This window comes from Macaca fascicularis, chromosome 17 (assembly GCF_037993035.2).
Source record: "Macaca fascicularis isolate 582-1 chromosome 17, T2T-MFA8v1.1".
Lineage (NCBI taxonomy): Eukaryota > Metazoa > Chordata > Mammalia > Primates > Cercopithecidae > Macaca > Macaca fascicularis.
This window is the reverse complement of record NC_088391.1, coordinates 63,413,976-63,435,497: the sequence shown is the minus strand read 5'-3', so window position 1 is coordinate 63,435,497 and position 21,522 is coordinate 63,413,976. Positions and strand designations below refer to the sequence as shown.

Below are 21,522 nucleotides of genomic sequence, written 5' to 3'. Positions count from 1 at the left end.
TCCTCCCTCCCTCCCTCCCTCCTTCCCTCCCTCCCTCCCTCCCTCCCTCCTTCCCTCCCTCCTTCCCTCCTTCCCTCCTTCCCTCCTTCCTTCCTTCTTTCCTTCCTTCCTTCCTTCCTTCCTTCCTTCCTCCCTCCCTCCCTCCCTCCCTCCCTCCCTCCCTCCCTCCCTCCCTCCCTTCCTTCCTACCTTCCTTCCTCTTCCTTCCCTCTCCCTTTCTCTTCCCCTCTTCCTTTCTTCCTTCATTCCCTTCTTTCCTTCTTTGATTGAAAATCTCTTTTTCCTCCATGGGGGAAGAGGTGGATAGAATTTGACCCATAGGGCTTGCTTTTACTTTGGGACAAGTGAATGACTCTTAATTCTTTCCAGCAGAAAGTTTCAGAAGGTGAAGGGTAATATATAACTTCTATGTTGTATAGAATGAAGTAACATTCAGACATCTTTTGAACTAAAAACTAAATTTAATTTTTGAAGACACCATATAAGAAACTTAAAAAAACTGAAATCATTTCTTCATTTCTGATACAAATCTCTTGGGGTTCTATGAGAAAATATATCTTCCTCTCAAAAATTAGCTTTGAACTTTGAAACAACATATGAGTTCCCCATAGAGAAAAGCACTGATAACCAAAACTTCAACGTTAATATGTTGCATTGAACTTATTTATTTATATCATTTATTTAAAATAGACTGGACTTCTCCCAAGGAATTCAAAGTACATAGGAACAAGAAGAGAATGTGTTCAACATTTTCTGTGATTTGTTTTTCAGTTAGAAAAGAATCTAGAGCAGTGGAGTGATTCAAGATACGTATTTAGTTGGAACAGACAGGGTTTGAGTATAGATTAGCTATGGGTTTGAAAGAGAGGGGGAAGTGTCCAACACTTGTTTGTGGACACTGAATAGATAATGGTACCATTTTCCGAGAAAGGAAAGACAAAGAAGTGAGCATTTTGGACGCAGGGGAATGTATAGACTTTGAGTTTGGAGCAAATTAAATTTAGATTGTTTATGAGGCATCCAATTGGAGAAGGAGAGATATTAAATAAACCATTGGGTATGTGAGTTTGGGACCAGCAGAATGGTCTAAGCTGGAGACGAAAGTTTTAGATGTTGCTGATACAATGATGGTACTGAAAATTTTAATCACCTAAAAAAGAGTGTATACAGGAAGATGTTCCACATAGTGCCCAGAAGAAGTTCAACTTTTGGAAGTCAGGAGAGTAGAAGAAGCTGGCTAAATACACTAGGAAGTACTGGCAACCATGTTTCAAAGAGGATTGAGTGCCAGTTCTGTTGACTGCTAGTGAGAGTTTTAGAAGAATGAGGATAGAAGAAGTCAATTAGATTTGCAAGGTGAAAGTTGTGCCCTCCTTGACAATATTAATTTCAGTGTGATTTTAGGAATGGAAACAGTATCAGGGAGTTTGAAGAGGGAATAGGAGGTAAGAATTTTGATGCAGGGTTTGGAGGCAATATTTTCAAGAAGCTTGAGTATGACAGGGAGAGAGCAAAGGAGTGGCAATTGGAAGAGGATGGGGAGATAGAGGTCAAAGGAGAATGATGTTTTTAAAGATGTGAGAATATTAGAACCCATTGGTGCTGTGGTAAGAATGAGTTGCTCTAGGTGGAGAAGTTGAAGACACAAGAAAGAGAACTGATGAATAATGTCTAATAAGATGAGAAAGAAAGGGATGTGGAGCTCATTCAGAGGGACTGATTATTGACCTTGAGAATAGATACTTTCTCTGATGTAACAGGAAAAAAAAGGGGGCTGCCAGCCACAGGAGATGTGTAGATGATACAATGATTTTGCTAATCTTCTTTGATGTAGAATAAACTTTCCTCTTAGGATGGAAAAGGCTCATGTAGAGACTTTTCCTAGATGTTCTAGTAGCCAAATATTGCACCAAAGCCTTGGGTTCCCTCTAAGTGCTCTGCTTGTCACATCCATAATTCCCCTTTTAACATTCACACTCTCCTGAGAAATTCTGCCAGCAGATCTATATGGTCTCCGGAAGTTCAAACCTCCAAACCTCGGTGCTTTTCAACCTTTCCTAAAAGTTCAACAATTTGCCCATTAGCAAGGCTACTTACCGTGACCTTCCATAACAGGTTAAGAAAAGATTGTTCTTGTCTCTGAGCTTATTGGATATAGAAAATAATATTTCTCCTTATTCTATCTACCTATCTACCTTTTTTTTTTTTTAACAACATTTAATTTCCTTTGGACCCAGGGGTAAAGAAATAGATACTAACTCTAATGTCTCCGAAATAAATGAGATGTTCCAGAAATCATTAAACCTAGAAAACATTCTTTATCATTTCTAAGGTGAGAACAATAAACATTAAAGAAAAAGAAAATGAGATCGGTGTTACTACTTGTGAGCAATTTGTAAATTCTGATATTACTTTAGTGGTAAGCATTAGGCATTATTAAATATGCAATTATTTAAGGATGGTTCTTCTTCATTTCTGGAAAGACGTGGCAAGTATTTCACACCTCAGAGAGACTACAACAGATAGTGATAACTGGAAATGCTGGAGAAAGACCAGGGCAGACTAGAATTAAAATAAAACTTCTATTACATTTTCTGTTCTTTTCACTCAATTTCTAACCTCTTATTATATCTTCCCCATGAAGAGTATGGAATGGTGAAAATTAGATCTTCCAAATACCTATGCTAGGTCTTCCTTTCTACCTGCTAATAATTACAGTATAAAAAGGAAGACTTCAGGGTCAAATATTAATATTTTAAAGTGTGATGGAAACTTTCATCAAAATGCAACAAATTCCCACAACTTGAATTTAAGGTAAAGGAGGAGAATTGCAGGACTAAGATAACATCTGAAACTTAGATGGGGGTAAAGAAAGGCCTAAACCTGCTTGCATAGCTTTCTTGGTTCTCCTTGTTCTCTTTAAATCGGCTCACAGTCAGCTGAATTCCTGGCCTAGCCCCTCCCCAACAGAAAAACTATCCTCTTGCTAGTGCAAGGCTGTTTCATCTCTGTTCTGGAGCTATTTTTTTAAAGCCACTTCAGTGAGTGTGGGTAACAGATTGTATTTGTCTAAAATGGTGAAATATACACACACACACATACATATATGTGTGATATATATATATTATACATATATATAAAGAATACCACCATTTGGAACATATATTATTTTTGTATTCTTTTTATAATATGATATTGATATTCTTCTATTAAAGGATGGTGTATTAGGGTTCTGCAGAGGGGCAGAACTAATAGGGTAGGTGTATATATGAAAGGGAGTTAATTAAGAATTAACTCACACGATCACGAGGTGAAGTCTCATGATAAGCCATCTGCAGGCTGAGGAGGTAGGAAGCCAGCAGTGGCTCATTCCAAGTCCAAGAGCCTCAAAAGTAAAGAAGTCGACAGTGTAGCTTTCAGTCTGTAGCCGAGGGCCTGAGAGTCCCTGGCAAACCACTAGTGTGAGTCCGAGAGTCCAAAGGCTGAAGAATCTGGAGTCTGATGTCCAAGGGCAAGAAACATCCAGCACGGGAGAAAGATGAAAGCCAGAAAGCTCAGCAAGCCAGCTTATCCCACCTTCTTCCATCTGCTTTGTTTTAGCTGGTCTGGCAGCCCATTGGATGGTGCCCACCCATACTGAGGGTGTGTCTTCCTCTCCCAGTCCACTGACTCAAATGTCAACCTCCTCTGGCAACGCCCTCACAGACACACCCAGAAACAATACTTTACCAGCTATTTAAGCATCCTTCAATCCAATCAAGTTGACACATAATATTAACTATCACAGATGGCATCTGTGTTTCATCTTCTTGAATCTGGATAGTCCTATGAATACGGCAGAAGTGACATTGTGTTACTGGTGAAACTAGGTTAGAAAGGCGTGTGTTTAGCTTCTGCCTGGCTCTTTCTAGATGTTTGTCTTTTAACTCAATCACAATGTGAGAGGAAGCATTCTAGCCCACGCAGAGAGGTCACATGGAGAAAACCATGTGGAAAAAAACTAAGACCTCCAGACAAGTGCCTGCATCAACTGCGCGACATAAGTGAATGAGTCTTCAATAATTATAGTCCCTCACCTTTGAGCCATTCCAGCTGACCCCAGGTGGAGCAGGGATGAGCTGTCACTGCCATGCCCTGGCCAAATTATAGCTTTGTGAACAAAATAAATGTTATCATTTATTAAGCCACTAGGTTTTGGGAAAGCGTGCTCCATAGCAATAATAACTGGAACATCTTGATACAAAAATATTTTCTCTCTCTCTTTTTTTTTTTTTGAGACAAAGTCTTGCTCTGTCACCCAGGCTGGAGTGCAGCAGTGCAATCTCAGTTCACTGCAACTTCTCCCTCCCGAGTTCAAGCTATTCTCGTACCTCAGCCTCCCAAGTAGCTGGGATTACAGGCATGCACCACCATGCTTGGCTATTTCTGTATTTTTAGTAGAGATGGGGTTTTGTCCTGTTGCCCAGGCTGGTCTTGAACTCTTGACCTCAGGTGATCTGCCTGCCTCTGCCTCCCAAAGTCCTGGGATTACAGGCGAGAGCCACTGCCCCCTGCCTCCCAAAGTCCTGGGATTACAGGCGAGAGCCACTGCCCCGGCCTCTTTCTCTTTTTGGTATGTTCAATTTTTAACTCTTTCTCCTCACCCATGAATATATTCATTTCCCACTTGAAAAACAAAAACTCTTGACTCTACTTTCTCTTTCCATCTGTAGTCTTAGAAATCTACTGTTCTTGAATATTCTATACTGGTACCTGTCCTTTTGGAAAAAAAATCAATTAGCCAAAAGTCAATTTACTGGAAATGAAATTCATGAATGTCTAATTTGCCAAATATTCCATTTTCCACAAAGTTGTTTACCTCAGTTGTTTGGTATAGATTGTAGGTCCCTGGGGGCTGTGGGATGCCATGGCTCTCAGACATTTCCCTACCCCTGTCCTCTCTCCTCCATTCTTTTATTTTCCTTTGCTGATTGTAGCCTTGTTCTCTGATCCTCCATTTGCCCAATTTCTTCTCCCCAATGTCCTCTCTTGGCTCCATAATATCTCTTTCTGCCCCTGAATCTGTGTAGTCTTCTCAGCCTCAACCTCCCGCAAGTCAACTTCTCAGGAAACCTCCTCTCCAGGATTGGCATCCTGGGCCATGCATCCTTCTCTCTTTTCCTGGCAAAGGCCTGTTCTTCCTAGCACAACTCCTAATTTGTTTGTATCCTAATTTGTCTGTATCCCAGCATCAGATGCAAACTGCAAATTCTTTGAAATGCTATTATAAACTCAAAATGGAAACAAGTCAATTAGCAAGTCATAAACCTCTGTAAACTTTACAAATCAATATAAAGAACGTGATTTTGGCAAATTGGTAAAATTTGAAAATTTAACAGATTGGCAGACTGGTCATCTAGTGGATTGACATAATGCTTGGGGTACTCGTCAGAGCATGTCCATTCTCTGTGCAATAGACATTGGTGAGTTGCAGTTACTCAATGGGCAAACTACATGCCTTGCAAGGCATAAGCAGCCCCATCTGACCACTGTGTATTGCTTCAACCTCTCTCCCACCGCCTACCTTCTGTCTTATTAAAGTTCAAGGAACACTGAACTCATTAGTCTCTAGGAAGCCCTTGCATCCTCTTGCACCTCTTGTGTCTGTTCCTTTGCACATGCCCTTTCTTCTGTTTGCAAAACCTTGTCTGCTCTTGTTCACTTGGCAAATGTCTTCTGAAGTTTCAAGCCCTTGACTTTCTGAGGCCATCTTGCACATTTAGCTGGTCTGTCATCATTCACTGCTGCCTCTGTGTTTGCACAGCTCTCGATCACCAGCAGAGTGTTTTATCACAACTGAATGTCACCACTGGACTGTTAGACCTTGGAGGGGAGGCATCATAACTTTCATCTCTGCATATTCACTATCTAGCATGGATACTGGCACATAGTAGGCTCTCAATAAATCTTTCTTGATAGAATAGCATTTACCTAGAAAGTATTGTTCCTACCATCTGCTGTTTAAAAATAATTCCTTCACAGAACCAATTTAAAATTACTCCCTTAGGCTATATAATAAAGAGACATATAAAAAACATAAACATGTCTGCAATTTGTTTAAGACTTCTGCTAAAATCACAGTTCACTTTTGTGGTTGAAAGCCTCTTGAATATATATCTGCGTCACTAATTTCTCTTAGTTTTAGTGGAAGAGAAAAGCTGGTATCTACTCTAGCCCAGAGCATGCTTCCTTTTATTAGATATTTTATTAGATAACAGGAGGCATGCCCTCACCCATTTTTGTCTTTACTTACAGGGAGCTCAGAGCTATGTTAATTTTTGTGTGTACGATTTTCTCCAAACTTGGATTCAAGTCTTAGCTCTGTTTCTTCTTAGCTCTGTGACCTTTCTGGGCCTTAATTTCCTCATATATAAAATTGGGTATCATAGCTGGTCAGCAGACTCACAGAAGTTTTGGAGAAAACACATGAAACATCGTAGGGAGAAACATTTTAGAAAGTGCTATCCAAATATATTACATTTTAATTGTTTTTCCTGAAGAACTATCTTAAAAAATATGACTTGTACAACTTAATATTTTTAGTTCCTTCTCTTGCAGTCAGGAAACAAAGGGTTCGAATATAGTAATCATATTCACTTCCATTTCCTACACTGTAGGTGAAATTTTTTAAATTTATATTTTTACGACAGTGTTTGAACACATATCTTGAATTGTAAGCTTCCTCAAACTATTTTATGATAGCAGACGGGGTATGTTAAAAGTAAAAATTCAGTAAGAAGGAGCTGATTTGCTCATGACAGGTAATTTCATAGGAAACTACAGATACTTATTAACTAATTTATATAATAATATTTATTAATTTCTTATTGTGGGCCCAATTCTGCACTAAGTGCTTAAATGCATTATCTTTATTTTTTTATTTTATATTTTTATTTTAACAAAAAAGAACTTTTGGAGTTGTTGCCTTTTATCTGTGTAGTTTAAAGAGAAGGAACTAAGGTTTAAGAAGTTAAAGAAATCACATGGAGTTGGCAACATGGCTCACGCCTGTAATCCCAGCATTTTGAGAGGCTGAGGTGGGCGGATCACCTGAGGTCAGGGGTTCAAGACCAGCCTGACCAACATGGCGAAACCCCATCTCTACGGGCGTGGTGGTGCATGCCTGTTATCCCAGCTACTTGGGAGACTGAGGCAGGAGAATCACTTGAACCTGGGAGGCGGAGTTTGCGATGAGCCGAGATTGCGCCATTGCACTCTAGCCTGGGCAATAAGAGCGAAACTCCATCTAAAAAAAAAAAAAAACCTATTCTACTTATGCCATTACTCATATTCCTTTAGCAATAAGCCATTTACTGCCCACTTTTACTCTTCAAGTCCACTGTATCTTATACTATACCTACTTTGGATATTTCTTGGTCATATATGCATAATTGTATGATTTTTAATAATTATATTTTAAAATTGAGTCCAGTGATAATCATTGTCATTTCCTGAAAAAATTTAAAGTTAATAATTGTGTTTTAAAAATATTTTATAATATTCTTGAACTACAAATTAAAAGCAGCCCTTTAGATGTAATCTTGCCTTCAGATAAGATAGTGTTTCTACTCACCTTGAGCTAATAAATCTATCAGACTCAAGTTGCCCACAATGGGTTCATTCTTTTTTTTTTTTCTCACTTTGTTTTTGATTGATATTTGCTCAGTTTTTTTGAGAAAAGAACTTATGAGACTGTACAGATAGATGATCTTTCCTTACTGTAAGACTTTAACTTCTGAATATAAGTAAATCCATATTACAAAAAGTCCTTTCAGTTTACAGTGATTCACAATAGGATCTCTTAAAAGCCATCTTCTTTAGGTCATTAAAATATCACATGATTAATAAACAATGAAAGATCATAAATATTAGTGAAGTGTGAGACACCTGGGCAGTGTTAGGAAACACATCAAAAAACAATGTTTGATCTTTTAAAAATCTTGTGTAAATTGTTTTACAGGACAAAATCTTGTATATATAGTAGAGATATATGATTATTTATATCTGATATATCTCGGATCACATCTAATTTTGCTTGATTATCAAACAGAAAATTGAATATGACTTGAACTTTTAATTGAGGCTCTAACTGAATGCTGGATTTTTTTGGATAAATATTCCATCATTTATCAAAGAAGATATTTCTCTTGTATGCAGAAGATGTCATTGTTCAGAAAGTGATACTAGACTTGACCTTATCTGTTACTTTTTGTTAGTCTTAAGTCCTTTCTTTCATATTCATGTATGTTACAATGCTTAGCAGCGTGTTTGACATTAATAGCGTGGCTAAAAACTTGATACGTTTTAGCCATTCATCTCCTCCTTCATCTCATAGCACACTTCAACTCCAAATCATTATCATTTCATGCCTATTATAACCTTCTAATGTGTCTACTTTGTTATAATCTCTCCATCCTATAGATTAACACCAGAATAATAGTTTCAAAAAATACAACATCCCATCCTGGGTGACAAAGTGAGACTCCGTCTCTACCAAAAAATAAATAAATTAGTTGGGCTTGGTGGTGTGCACTTGTGGTCGCAGCTACTTGGAGGCTGAGGCAGGAGGATCACTTTGAGCCCAGGAGTTCGAGGCTACAGTGAGCTGTGATAGCACCACTGCATTCCAGTCTGGGTGACAGAGTGAGATCTTCTTTCAAATAAATAAATAAATAAATAATTAAGTAAAAATGCAACTTCACATATGATATCTTTCTAGTAAAGGCTTTCAGAAGCTCTGCACAATGCCCCAAACCCTTTCACTTCTCTTTTATTTAGCATTTATCTACTTCCCAACCTTCTGTCCCACTATCACGCTATGTCTCCGCATGGGTCCTCTGCTGCAACCTAACTGGTCTATTCGTAATTTCCCAAACCCAACCTGCACAACTTCATGGCTTCTTTTCCTTTGCCTGCAATTCCTTCCCTTCCTCTCCACTTAGCTCAGTGCTCTCCTTCCTTCAGGCTCATTTCAAATTCCTCCAGCAATTACTGTTACTCCAGTGAGTGCCCATTTACTTCACATTTGCTGTTATAAAGTGTAACTAAGCTTTTTTTAATATATGCTTGGCCTCCCCCAAGATATTACATGTTTCTTGAAGACAAAGATTATATCTTATTTTGCTTTCTACTTAGTAGGTCATCAGTAAGACTTTGCGAGTAGTAATGATTCTCTGTTCTCACTAGAGTCAGAAACGTCTGGAGTTACAGAGCAGTTTTTATAAGCTGCTTTCTTTGCCAAACAGGTGTATGTACGAGTGTGCAGCTTTATCACCCTGCCTCAGAGCACTCCGAGCTCCTTGTTTTCCTCTGGGAGCAGAGGAGGTCAGGCCTGGTTAGTGTTCCCTGGAGCCACCTCCTCTCCCGTACGTTGGGAGCTGAAAAGAATCTAAAGTTAACCAGGCCAGTAGCCACAGTTCATTCCTGTCTCCTCTGAAGTATTTTGTTAAGAGGTATCTTATCAACCTTGTTGTCTTTCTTGAGGATTCTTACCCTCCTTTTAACTCCTGATTTTAGTGTTACCAAGCAATTAAAGTTCTTCCTGTCTTTCTGAACTACCTCTGATAGTTTAAAAGAGAGAGGGTGGGGCGCGGTGGCTCAAGCCTGTAATCCCAGCACTTTGGGAGGCCGAGACGGCCAGATCACGAGGTCAGGAGGTCGAGACCATCCTGGCTAACACTGTGAAACCCCGTCTCTACTAAAAAATACAAAAAAAAAAAAAAAAAAAAAAAAAAAAAAAGCCAAACCAAAAAAAAACTAGCCGGGCGAGGTGGCTGGCACCTGTAGTCCCAGCTACTCGGGAGGCTGAGGCAGGAGAATGGCGTGAACCCGGGAGGCGGAGCTTGCCGTGAGCCGAGATCCGGCCACTGCACTCCAGCCTGGGCGACAGAGCGAGACTCCGTCTCAAAAAAAAAAAAAAAAAAAAAAAAAAAAAGAGAGAGAGAAAAGGCAAAACTGATATGGTGAGCCTTCTATTTTATTTTCAGTTATTCCAGAAAGTACAGTCAAATAGAAAACACTGTAAAATTTATATTTGCAATAGTACCCCACCCCGTCTGTTTGGTAAAACTGGACTCTGTTAATTATATCCAATTATTTCACTGGTAGAAACATCCAATTTAGAAACATTTGACTTTATACTAAAGAAATAAAATACAATGGAAGAGGAAAAATGCTTTAATATACTCATAGTCTTTTATTGCTTCAGTGAGCAGGTGAGGAAGAGAAGCAATTCTTTATTTCCAAATTATAAAGTACGATCAAATTTGAAGCTGTGAAAATATTGAACTTTTGCTGGAAAAAAATAAATGATTTGAAGCCCTGGTGATCACACAGACAATCCAGACAATTTGACAGCTATGAATTTATCTCACTTGTGAATGAATAACCTTTGTAACTCACTTGGGACTTAAATATTCCAAACACATTTCCCTGGAAACACTTCAAAAGGCATGGTTCATTTCTGTCTTTACCAAACAGCCCCTTTGGTTACCTTTAGTTTGCTGGCTTTGTGGTTTGAGTAAGGACTTGAAGGTTTGAAAATTAATACAGTTAAAGTTTGCCAGTGGGTTTTGCTCCTATAATAATAAAACAAGATTAACTCTTTGATTATTTTATGGTTTAAACAGCTTCTTTTTTAACCTGTGAAATAAGAGAACTACGTTGATATTATTTACAAAATTTCAGCTCTGTCCCTGAGCTAAAGTTCAATATATTTGTATTTAAAAGAGGACGCATTTCCCGTAACCCACATGTAGCAGACCGGAATTACATGATTTAGTTGAATTCCACACAGTTCTTGGAGACTTGCTGAAAACAAATTATTTTTTAAAGATAGATCCAGGACTTTAGGTCAAGTGCAATAATAGTTTTCGAGAGTTTGTTGCACTATTATTTAAGGATCAAGACTACAAATGCACTTCCAGCATGGTGCTAAATTCAGAATCTTGAGTATCAAACAGTCCTGCTTTGAGGTTCTTAGAACTGATTAATTTTCTTCTTGCCCCACTCCACACAGCAGGCACATGCTGAATATTGTTGATGAAGTAACATTCCTGTCAAATGACATGTCAAACCTGTTCCTGTCATATTATAAGACTTAAAAATAGTGCATGAAAGTATAATTAAGACATTAGTATTCAATTAAAAACATGTCTATTTGGTAATCCCAGTTACTCAGGGGGCTGAGGTAGGAGGATTGCTAGAGCCCAGAGTTCTAGACTAGTTTGGGCAACATAGTAACACCCCATCTCAAACATATATATGTGTTTATGTGGGGTAGTCTTGAAATATTTTTCATGTTTAAGACCATCGACTGCACTACTTTACCGTTACTGCCTGGGAAGAGTTCATGGAAAAAGATGAACTTCAACTTCCAGGAGAGAAGAGATTGGTCCTTTGCAGATGTGATGATGTTTCCAGAAATTGACATTGAAAGGTTGTGGTCAAAATAAAATGTTAAGCTTTAACTTATAACAGCTGAAATTTAACCCACATTTACTTATTTTTGTCCTCATTAAAAGAAGCTATTCATTTTCATAAAATTTGTTTTATAAGCCCTTTTATTTCAAAAGACATGTGTTTTTTGTTCTTTGGTAAAGAAAACGACTCAGGGTAAGCATGGCTTTTCTCCTCTTTGCATCTCCTTTTAAAGGATCTTTCTTGGAAATCTGGCAAACTCGGACCACTTCTAACACATTTTCTTCCCCTTCCTGGCAAAGATCTCTGTCTTCTGTTACTCTTTGCTCACTGGTAAGAGAATTTCTACCATCATCTTTACTTACTGACAACTAAATCAACGTTTGCCAAGTCCTGCCCTAGCTTCACTCCTGTAATTCCAATGACACACTTAGATGCATAAATATGTTTGAAACTGTACCCCTTCTCCCTGGTTATCTACTCTTAAAGTCAGCTTTTCTTGTTGGGTGTTCTCTTTCGGTTCATGACACCTTGAGATAGTAGGATGAAGTTTTCTTTGCCAGGGATAATTTTGTTGCAAGGCACAGATACCAGTTTAAACTAGGTGACGCAAAAGGAGACATTTGAGGAAGGATATAGAGTATTGGTGTGAACCACAGGCAGGAATTGCTGCTGGATCTCACTAGGGAGTAGGGAACTGGTCAAGTAAGCCAGACGAAGACAGATACTCCCTCCTCTGTAGTTTTAAGTGGTGTCTTGTCATTACTTTTCTCTGCATATCTGCCAGTTTCTTCTTCTTCTTCTCCTTCTCCTTCTCCTCCTCCTCCTCCTCCTCCTCTCCTTCTCCCCCCCATCCCCCTCCCTTCCCCTCCCCCTCCTCCTCTTCCTCTTCTTTCTTCTTTCTTCCCTCACTTCTTCTTCCTCTTATAACCTCTTTAGTCTATTATATTTGCATAGCATCTTCATAGAGTCCCACACATCTCTCTCCAAACCCTGAGTTTTCCAGGACCTGTAGCTGAGACTCTTCCAGATTTCAATTTGCATGGTCCAGAATGGGCCCCATGTGGTCTTCATCACCCAGCCCAGTTCAGTCCATGCTTGGTAAAAAGAGGAAAGGATGATTCAGTATAAGTATGAGGAACTATAAAGAGCCGTGTTCCATAGCTGAGCAGGGGGACATGAGCCTAGCAGCACCTTTAAATTGTCTACTGGGTAGTTGAAAGAACATTTTATACCATCCTCCAAGGGGATAATGTTTACCATCAGAAGTTTCATTTCTTTATTTCTAGGATGAACATGTTTTGCAAATTAATTTTAGTGTGCTACACAAATGTAAGATGCTGTCTTAGTAATTCAGGTTCTAAAGTTTGATGTCATGGGTGTTCTTTGCCTCCTAGATCTTACCAGTCACCATTGTTTGTCAATTATTTCTTCACAATGTCTATTGAAGGATCTCATCACATTTAGAGAGCTGTGGTCGTGCCCCCTAAAGTGAATTTGGAGGTTTTATACCCCTCGTGGCAAGTTCCTGCTGGGACCAGCAGCTGCAGCCACTTAGTCCCCAACTCAGTCTCAAGTTGGGGTCCTCAGGCAATTGCTGTGCCTGACAGGATGTGCCAGGTCATGGGGCAGGCACTTGATAGGTTTGCCAAATTCCCAGAACCCAATGAATGCAGTAATGTTGTCCCCTCCCCATTCTACAGACCAAGAAATGGGTGCCCGACACTGTGCCTAGGTCCTTTAGATTCAGATCATGAAGGTGGAAGAGATCTTGGCTAGCAAGTGCCATTGGCTACCCACCAAGCAGTTCCCCATAACTCCAAGATGAAGTTTCCACTGTTCTAATGGGTCCCACATCACCAGCACAAGCTACACTCCACCACCAAGAGATCCAATACCTTCTAAGTGCAGGGCCCTCTCACCCTGGGTCTACCCAAATAAACTCTTCAAGAATGCCAAAAACAAAATCCACCATCACACAAATGTTTCCCGATTCCATTTCTTTCCCTGATCCTCCCTTCTACTGTTACCAACATTCTTGCTAAGCTTCTTTTCATCTTCCCCATTTCTCCTATTATAGAAGCTTTTTAATTTTAATTATTCATCCTACTTGTAGTCTCTCTTTTTGCCAATTCATCATTCATATTGCTGACAAGTTGGTCATAAAGCACTCCTTCTATCTTGTCATTCTCCTGCTTGAAGACTTCAGTGACTCCCCACAGCCTACCAGAAGAAGTCCAAATGGCTTATTCTGACAGTATAAGACCTTGACCATTACTGCAACCTTTGCAGACAGCTGTAACTATTCACTTCCCTGGCTTTGTACTCCAGCTAAACTCTGCCCTAACCCGCCTTGAACTTTTCTAATTTTATGCTTTTGCTTAAACCAATTTTGCTGGCCTGAAATGCACTCCTTTCTCTCTGCCTCCATAAATCCCATCCATCATTCAAGTCACAGTGCAAGTCCTTTATTCTTTGTGAAGCCTTCCAAATTCAGTCCAGCCCAAGTGATGCTGTATCCTCTTAATTATAACTCTGAATTAGTATTTTTTGCCTGTCCAATTCATTTAACAAGTCCTCTACTTCCGAAAATTTAATTCTGTTCTGCTGTGCAACTTAAAAACCTTTCAGTGGTTTTGTTTCTTCAGTTAGATTATATATTTCATGTGGCAGAGACATTTCTTCTACCTTCCTCATGACACCAATTACCATACCTTACACATAGCAAGAGCTCCTAAAATACTAAACATTAAGACAGAAATCCCTTCAGAGAGTTTTCCACAATGCTGAATATACATCAACCTGCTAAAACTTGGTTGATTTTTAATTTTAATTTATTCTTCTCATACTACTTGTATTTTAATTCATTCTTCTCTAAAATAAATAAAATTTATTTTATTTTATTTTATTTCAAATAAAACAAAAAAGGTTAATTTATAGACTTTAAAAATAGGAATTGTTTTATATTAACATGGAAGTTACAGTTTTCAGGTTGCAGTACAACTTTAGTTGTGGTTACAATTGAAGTTAGTTTTCAGGTTGCAGTGTGAAGGGTAGTAGTGTGAGATTGTTGACTGACTCCCAGTATCTTATTATCTGAGTAATAGAATAGGAGGAGAACAGAATTGATTTCCAGGCACAGAAAAATGTCCTGTGACTTACAGGGCTAGGCAAAAGGGAAGGAGTATGTCAAATGTTAAAATGCACTGGCCTGTTGCCAAAAGAAATGCAAAACAGCATTAAGGATGTTTGGTTGACCTGAAGAGTGAACTGCTGGTTCTACAAGTTTCTAATGGCTTAGGACAGGATTTTTGTCATGGGGAGAAGCTAGTCTTTAACTTCTCCCTCATCACAAATTTCCACTCAGCTTTCTGGGAATTTTTTTCTATTTTTTTTCCTGTGGGAATGAATCTTAGATATATTTGGAGTAAATGGAATAGTATTTATTTGGAAAAAAGAAGCTTAGCATTTAATTTGCTTGTTTACTCAGCAAATTGAAGACTTGATGCACTAAATACTAACAATACAATGCAACTATAGATATAATTTCTTGTATCTCATGGAGAGAAGAGTATAAAGCAAATTGTAACTATAACCATAAGACCATAAGAAATCAGATTTGGAAACTGAGATATTTCTGGTATAATTAGAGCTAGATGCGGTTATTTTGACTTTATCTATGCCTACCTTTCTTAAAATTTTACATGTGGATATTGATCTCTTTGAAAGAATCTTCTGGTGTTAAAATCAATTAGAATTTTTCCTTTCCTCTTTGAATGTGTCGTTTCTTTGAGATAATTGTTCTAAGGCCTCTTTGGTTTTCTAAGCTTTAATTGTATTTGATACCTCCTTAATGTAACTTACATTTCCCCACATTTGTATCTTTTTAAAGCCATGCAGTTCTGAAAATATTAATCCCGGTCATTCATTCATTGTACATTCCAATGAGTGTTTGCTATGTGGCAGGCACTCTGTCGGAATCAACGATAGAGTACAAATTATAGAATCACAGAGCTCTAACATCAGAAGCAATTGTTTTTAGTGTTGATATCCTTCTCTTTACAATGACAGAAGCAAAATTGAAGAGTTTAGGTTTCCAAGGGTCTTAAGCAGTGGACTTATTCCTCCTAGACCTCCTTGAACCTATGAATGCTTTGTAAGTCCTTTTGTTAGTCTTTGACAGCTATCTCTCTGGACTTTACCTTCTTTGTGGAATATGTTTCTTTGAAATTGGAGCTTATCAGAAAGCTCTCTCCTCATCCAGACTGATTTCTTTACATAATAACCTTTAATATTTTTATAGAGCTATGTCATTAATACAATTGCTATCAAAGCTTAGAATATAACAGAAAAAAATACACATGGCATATAATGTCATGCAATATGAAGGTGGCATCAGATGGAAAGGAAGTGGAGCTAACAAATTCCAAACAAATAAATATGTAGCATTTACATCTTTTTACAACTGGGAAAAGAACTAGGGAGATGGGGGTAGGGATAGAGCATGGTGGTTAGGATTTGACTCCAGGTTTTTCTAAATGCAAACAAGTGCTATTTCCACTGGGCACCATATCTCCAAGGTAGCCGCATTTGGACAATTTACCTGTCAGGATCACTTGTGTCCTATTTCCTATTTTCGAAGCCACAAAATTGTGATCTTCACACCCATGGGTCCCTTATAATTCTTTTATTGGGAGACCAATAAACTAAATATGATAGCAGATGTTCAAAAATGCCTAGAAGAAGATTGTTTGGACATAAAACTGGGCCTGATATGTGGTGGTAAAAATGTAACAGGTGCATCTGAAAAAGAAAACAAAAGAAGAAAAAGAAAAGCATTCTTCACTTAAGAGAAAGAAAAAAACACCAAACCTACTTTAGGCCTAAGGAGAATGATTAGCTTAGCATACATTCATTTAACTGATTACAGAAAATATAAATATGTTTTTATAGCATAAAGGTTGAGTCGACTTGGCATGGCAATTTTAGAAAAAAATATACAGCATTTGCTGTACTACCTTTAATTAATTACTATTATTTTACACTTGGAAGGTGGACATTTTTAATAAAAAGTTGATGAAAGAAAGAACATTTGGCATCATTACAAGATTTGAAGAAGCAAGTTCCTATTCTTTCTGCCAAAAAGTATTTAGGACTGATTCCGGTTCATTCTTTTAGCCAAACACCTATATTTTAAGTTTATCAATATTTTCAGTGTTTCAGAGCAAGTATGAAATTACCACCTTGATAACCTGGTACACTTAACTGAAAAATTTTAGTAATCCTAAAACAGAATCTGTGGCAGAGTGTAATTTTTTTTCTCTGTTATTTCACTATCTCCTCCTTCCCAGTTTAGTTGGGAGAGAACATCCTGCTAATGCTCAGAGCTGTTGTAGAGTTCTTTGGTTCACAATGGAATGAGAAAGAGACTAAAAGTGATAGACATAAAACTGAAAAAGTTATCTGATCCTGTATCATTCTTCATTTGATAATCTGTATGTATAATTTCAAGAGCTTTCGTGCATTTGTGGGTGTTTAGGAACTTCACAATGAAAAAAGGCAAGAATATTTGAGCCTCCTTCTATAGCAATATACCTAAAGTTATTAAGCTGTGCTAAATAAATTAAGAAAAGTGTCTAGTAAAATATCTACAGCATATAATAAATTTAAAAATATGTCATAATGCTGCAATTTGTAAAGCTGAAAATCTTGGTTTTCAACTTCCGAGTATTTGGGTGCAACTTCCTCTTGTATAAAGCTCAAGGGTATACAGGTTTCGGTGAGCATAAAACAACTTGGTGAGTGTTAAGCGTATCCAATTGGCTTTCTAAAAAGATGATGTAGAAAAGCTTAGAACATCAGTCCTCTTTCAGTCCACCAGACATTGTGCCAATTGCTTCTTGGGTGATCATTCTAATCGTGTAAGAATATCTTTTATTTTTAAGCCTAGTCCACATCTGCTTTAAGTACTATGAAAAAAAATTTCTTGTTTTTTGGTGATGTTGGTTAACTTTTAATTACTATTCCTTTCCATGGTTGACCTGAGAATTATTTCATTGTTTGTAACACATCACTAAGTAATAACCTGTTATCTACAGGCTGCATCTGCCAGAAGATAACCAATATTGTTAGCCTACATTGCAGAAGTTTAAATTCCTTATCCTCAAGCAACATTTCATAAGGAGACCCTCAGAGTATTTTTCTAAAAACTATCCATTTTTGAAGAGGTAAAGAGATAGCTCTTCAGATAGCTTTTTAATGTAAGTGAATTATTCTGTACTTTTTAGTAACAACTTCAATGGGTTATAGGGAAATACCATACAATTTACTTCTGTAAGCATACAATTCAAGTTTTTTTTTAGTGTGTTCACCAAGTTATACTATCATCACCACTACCTAATTTCAGTCCACTTTCATCATCCCAAAGAGAAACCCTGTACCCATTAGCAGTTACTCTCCATTCTTCCTTCTCCCACGTCCTGGCAACCACGAATGTACTCTCTGTCCCTTTGGATTTACCTACTAAAGATATTTCTTACAAATGGAGTCATTGAATATGTGGCTTGTTGTATCTGTTTTTTTAAAAAAATTTAACATAATGTTTTCAAGGCTCATCCATGTTGTAGCATTTATCAATATTTTATTCCTGGCAGGGCATGATGGTGGTCATACCTGTAATCTCAGCACTTTGAGAGGCTGAGACAGGCAGATCACTTGAGCCCAGGAGTTCAAGACCAGTCTAGGCAATGTGCGAAACTCTGTCTCTACAAAAAAAAAAAAAAACAACCCAAAAATTAGCTGGGCGTGGTGGTGTACGTCTGTGGTCCCAGCTACTAGGGAGGCTGAGGTGGGAGGATCACTTGAGCCTGGGAGGTTGAGGTTTCAGTGAGCCATGATCATGTCACTGCACTCCAGCCTGGGCAACAGAGTGAGGCCCTGTCTCACACAATTTTTTTCATTCTTTTTCATGGCTGAATACTATTTCATGGCATGCATATACTGCACTTTATTTTTCCATCAGTGGATGGACATTTGGGTTCCACGTTTTGGCTAATGTAATTAATGATGCTATGAACATTTGTGTGCACATTTTTTTATGTAGGCATATATTTTTAATTATTTTGGGTATATACCTAAGAGTATTAATAGAATTTCTGGTCATATGGGAACCTGTGTTTAATTTTTTGAGGACCTGTCCAACTGTTTTCCAAAATGGCTGCATTTTATAATCTCACTAGCTTTGTGTGAAGGTTCCAATTTCTCCACATCTTCGCCCAAACTTGTTATTTTCTATAGCTATATATTTGTATCTGTGGGGAAGTAGCTCCACATTGTGTTTATTGAATATTAAGTAAAGAATCTCTGCTTTTGTGCATCTCTGTTTCCATGATTATCGTCCATTCCAACCTCATCTTATCTTTGAACAACTGCAGCAACTCTTAAATGATTCTTTCATGCTATACTTATCTACACAATAGTCACAGAGATCTTTTAAAAATGTATGTGGCAAACGTTGTTTCAGAAAGCACATGTGCTAGAATTTTTTCTGTGAATACTTCTGTATCTGCAATAAAACATCAGTAAGATCTAAGTATTTTTCAGGCTGTTTGAATTTGGATTTATATTTCTTTTAAATATATCTCTGAGTTTTGATTTGCTTTAACATTGGTGAAGGAAGTTGTGGTTCATTTGGGTTTTATCTGCAAGACATTTAGATTAAAACGGCAGTAAAAGTCAAGCATTTACAAGATGATACTAATAGCTAACTTTTATTGAGTACCTACTCTGTACTGAGCAGTTATCTAAGTATTTTTTGTATGTTTAACTCATTTATTCCTCATAAAATTCTGATGAGGTATTACGAAACTTATTTCACACTACAGGGGAATAGAGGGACAGAGAAGTTAAGTAACTTTCCCAAGGTCATACAGCCAGTAAGTGGTAGAGTCAAGATTCTAACCAAAAAATCTGGTTACAGAGTCCACATGGGTAACCACCAAACTATCCTGCCATTTTGTCTTAGTTATTGTCTGAGATATATAAGACTTAAAATAGTAGGTGACGACCAATATTTTTTTTACTTTGACTTGATGTCTATTGAAAAAATCTAGCATCTGAGGACTATGGGAAAAAAAAGAAAAATTTTAAAAATTTAAAAAATTAAGAGTTAATCATTTTCTGGCATTCAATAGGGTAGTTGAAAATATTCACACTTTTATTAATTTTGTATAATATCACCATGTCCAATTATAAGGGTGTATATTTTAAACATCCGTGTTTCTATAATACCACCTAGAGGTTTACAGAATTACTTCTGCCACACTTAAAAAAACAACTTGAGCAAAAAAGTACTGAACTACTTAAAGGATAACTCCTAAAAGACATTCTTAGAAAAATAACATTTTCTGAAATGTACACAATAGTCAATGTCATATTATGATATTGCCTGCCAGTTCGCGTGCTACTCTTTCCTCCTCCTACGTCTTTTAAACCATCTAACAGAGCATTGTGTGTTTCTGAACATTTACATTCAATTTGTTAAATGTCACCAGGGAAAAATAAAACAGAGAGGACATCAGCTAATAATGTACTTTTACATTCCGTCATCCTATGCATGGTTCCATGTCTCACCATGCTGACCTAATTTGCCATGACAGGAACATGGCCCTGATTTCAGAACATTCCAACTGTGGCAATCACTAAACCTTATTGGGAATTTTTGCCCCCTTAGCAAATTGAACCAGATTGCTTTTCTCAGGACCATTTGAGATGGGTATCTGTGAACAAGGCGGGTGGGCTATGATGAAGAGTTGAGAAATGGAGCTTTTATATTACAAATATACTGAAGGTTTATGTAAATGTGTATCATTACAGGGTGACTGATTTTTGCTGTGAAGGTGGATTTGGGGAGAAAAAATGTAAAAAGCACATTTTATTAATACTTCCTAACGTGTGGCCTTGTACAAACCTCTTTCCTGAGTTTCCTCACGTCTAAAATGAGGATGATGATAATAATATCTATGTTTCAGAGTTTATCAGACAATTAGATGACGATTCACTCTAAGCATTTAGAACAATATCCAGCATTCAAAAAACATAAATTCTGATTGTTATAATTTTTACTTTAACATTTTTGAAATAAAAATTATTCTATGTTTACAAGAATAGTTTATTCTTAAATTCTTTGGCTATCAACTGTAATATATAGATTGTATTATATTTCTATAACAACTTATGGTGCACCAGTACTTGATCATAGGCATATAATTCATATGCATGTCTCAGGCCTCAGCAGCCACAGGTAAAAGTGCTGTTTCATCAAGATTAATAGTGGGCTTTTGACAGTGCCTAGACCCCATCTGTTTGCCCAGGATGTCAGTTTCCATGCTTTTACATTTCTTCTAGTAGCTTCACATGCTAGGATAAGTTTTGTTCACCATCTCCTATCTGAACTTCTTCATCAAGAGTCCTCACTAGTACCATCCTCCAGAAGCCCTTGGGAAACTGTTGTACTGTCCACACGTGTGCCACCTGGAGCCCTGAAAGACATGGGGCAGTGATGTGGACAAGAATGTCTGTTCCCCAACCCCGACACGCTCAGTCAGCCTTTGTTTCTTGGGTCCCTAAAGGGGGCCCCACCTGAGCCCGGAGTCTCACACTTGGTTTATCATCTCCCTAGACCTCTCACATAGGAGAATATCTTGCAGATACTGAACTGGAACTTTAAAAATTCCCCTCTTTGAGTCATATTACCATCAAGACTTGAACATTTTACCTTCAAGTATAAACCGAGAGAGAGAGAACCCTGATGCTGCCCAGAACAGAATTTAGTCAGCATTCATTTTGTGAGCTCTTTAGTGAGCCTGTGGCTTTGTAGGGAGGTCTCTAAATAATGCTTTTTAAAAAAAATATGTTAAGAAGTGGGCTTGGAGACTGGAACAGAAGTTCTCAAATTTTTGGTCTCGAGATGCTTTTTAACTCTTAAAAAATTATGGAAGACCTTAAAAAGCTTTTGATTTGTGTGGATTATTGATATTTACTTAATAGAACTTTAAACTGAGAAGT

The 21,522-nt window shown here is 37.7% G+C and overlaps 2 non-coding genes across 2 annotated transcripts; both read left to right on the top strand.

Moving 5' to 3' along the window:
* The first annotated feature begins 12,861 nt into the window (after positions 1–12,861).
* LOC123569897 (small nucleolar RNA SNORA68) lies at positions 12,862–12,971 on the top strand. Its single transcript, XR_006693782.2, has one exon. It is a non-coding gene; the product is annotated as a small nucleolar RNA SNORA68 (small nucleolar RNA).
* A 6,540-nt stretch (positions 12,972–19,511) lies between these two features.
* On the top strand, positions 19,512–19,577 carry LOC123569905 (small nucleolar RNA SNORD37). The gene has a single exon (XR_006693788.2). It is a non-coding gene; the product is annotated as a small nucleolar RNA SNORD37 (small nucleolar RNA).
* Positions 19,578–21,522: the final 1,945 nt, after the last annotated feature.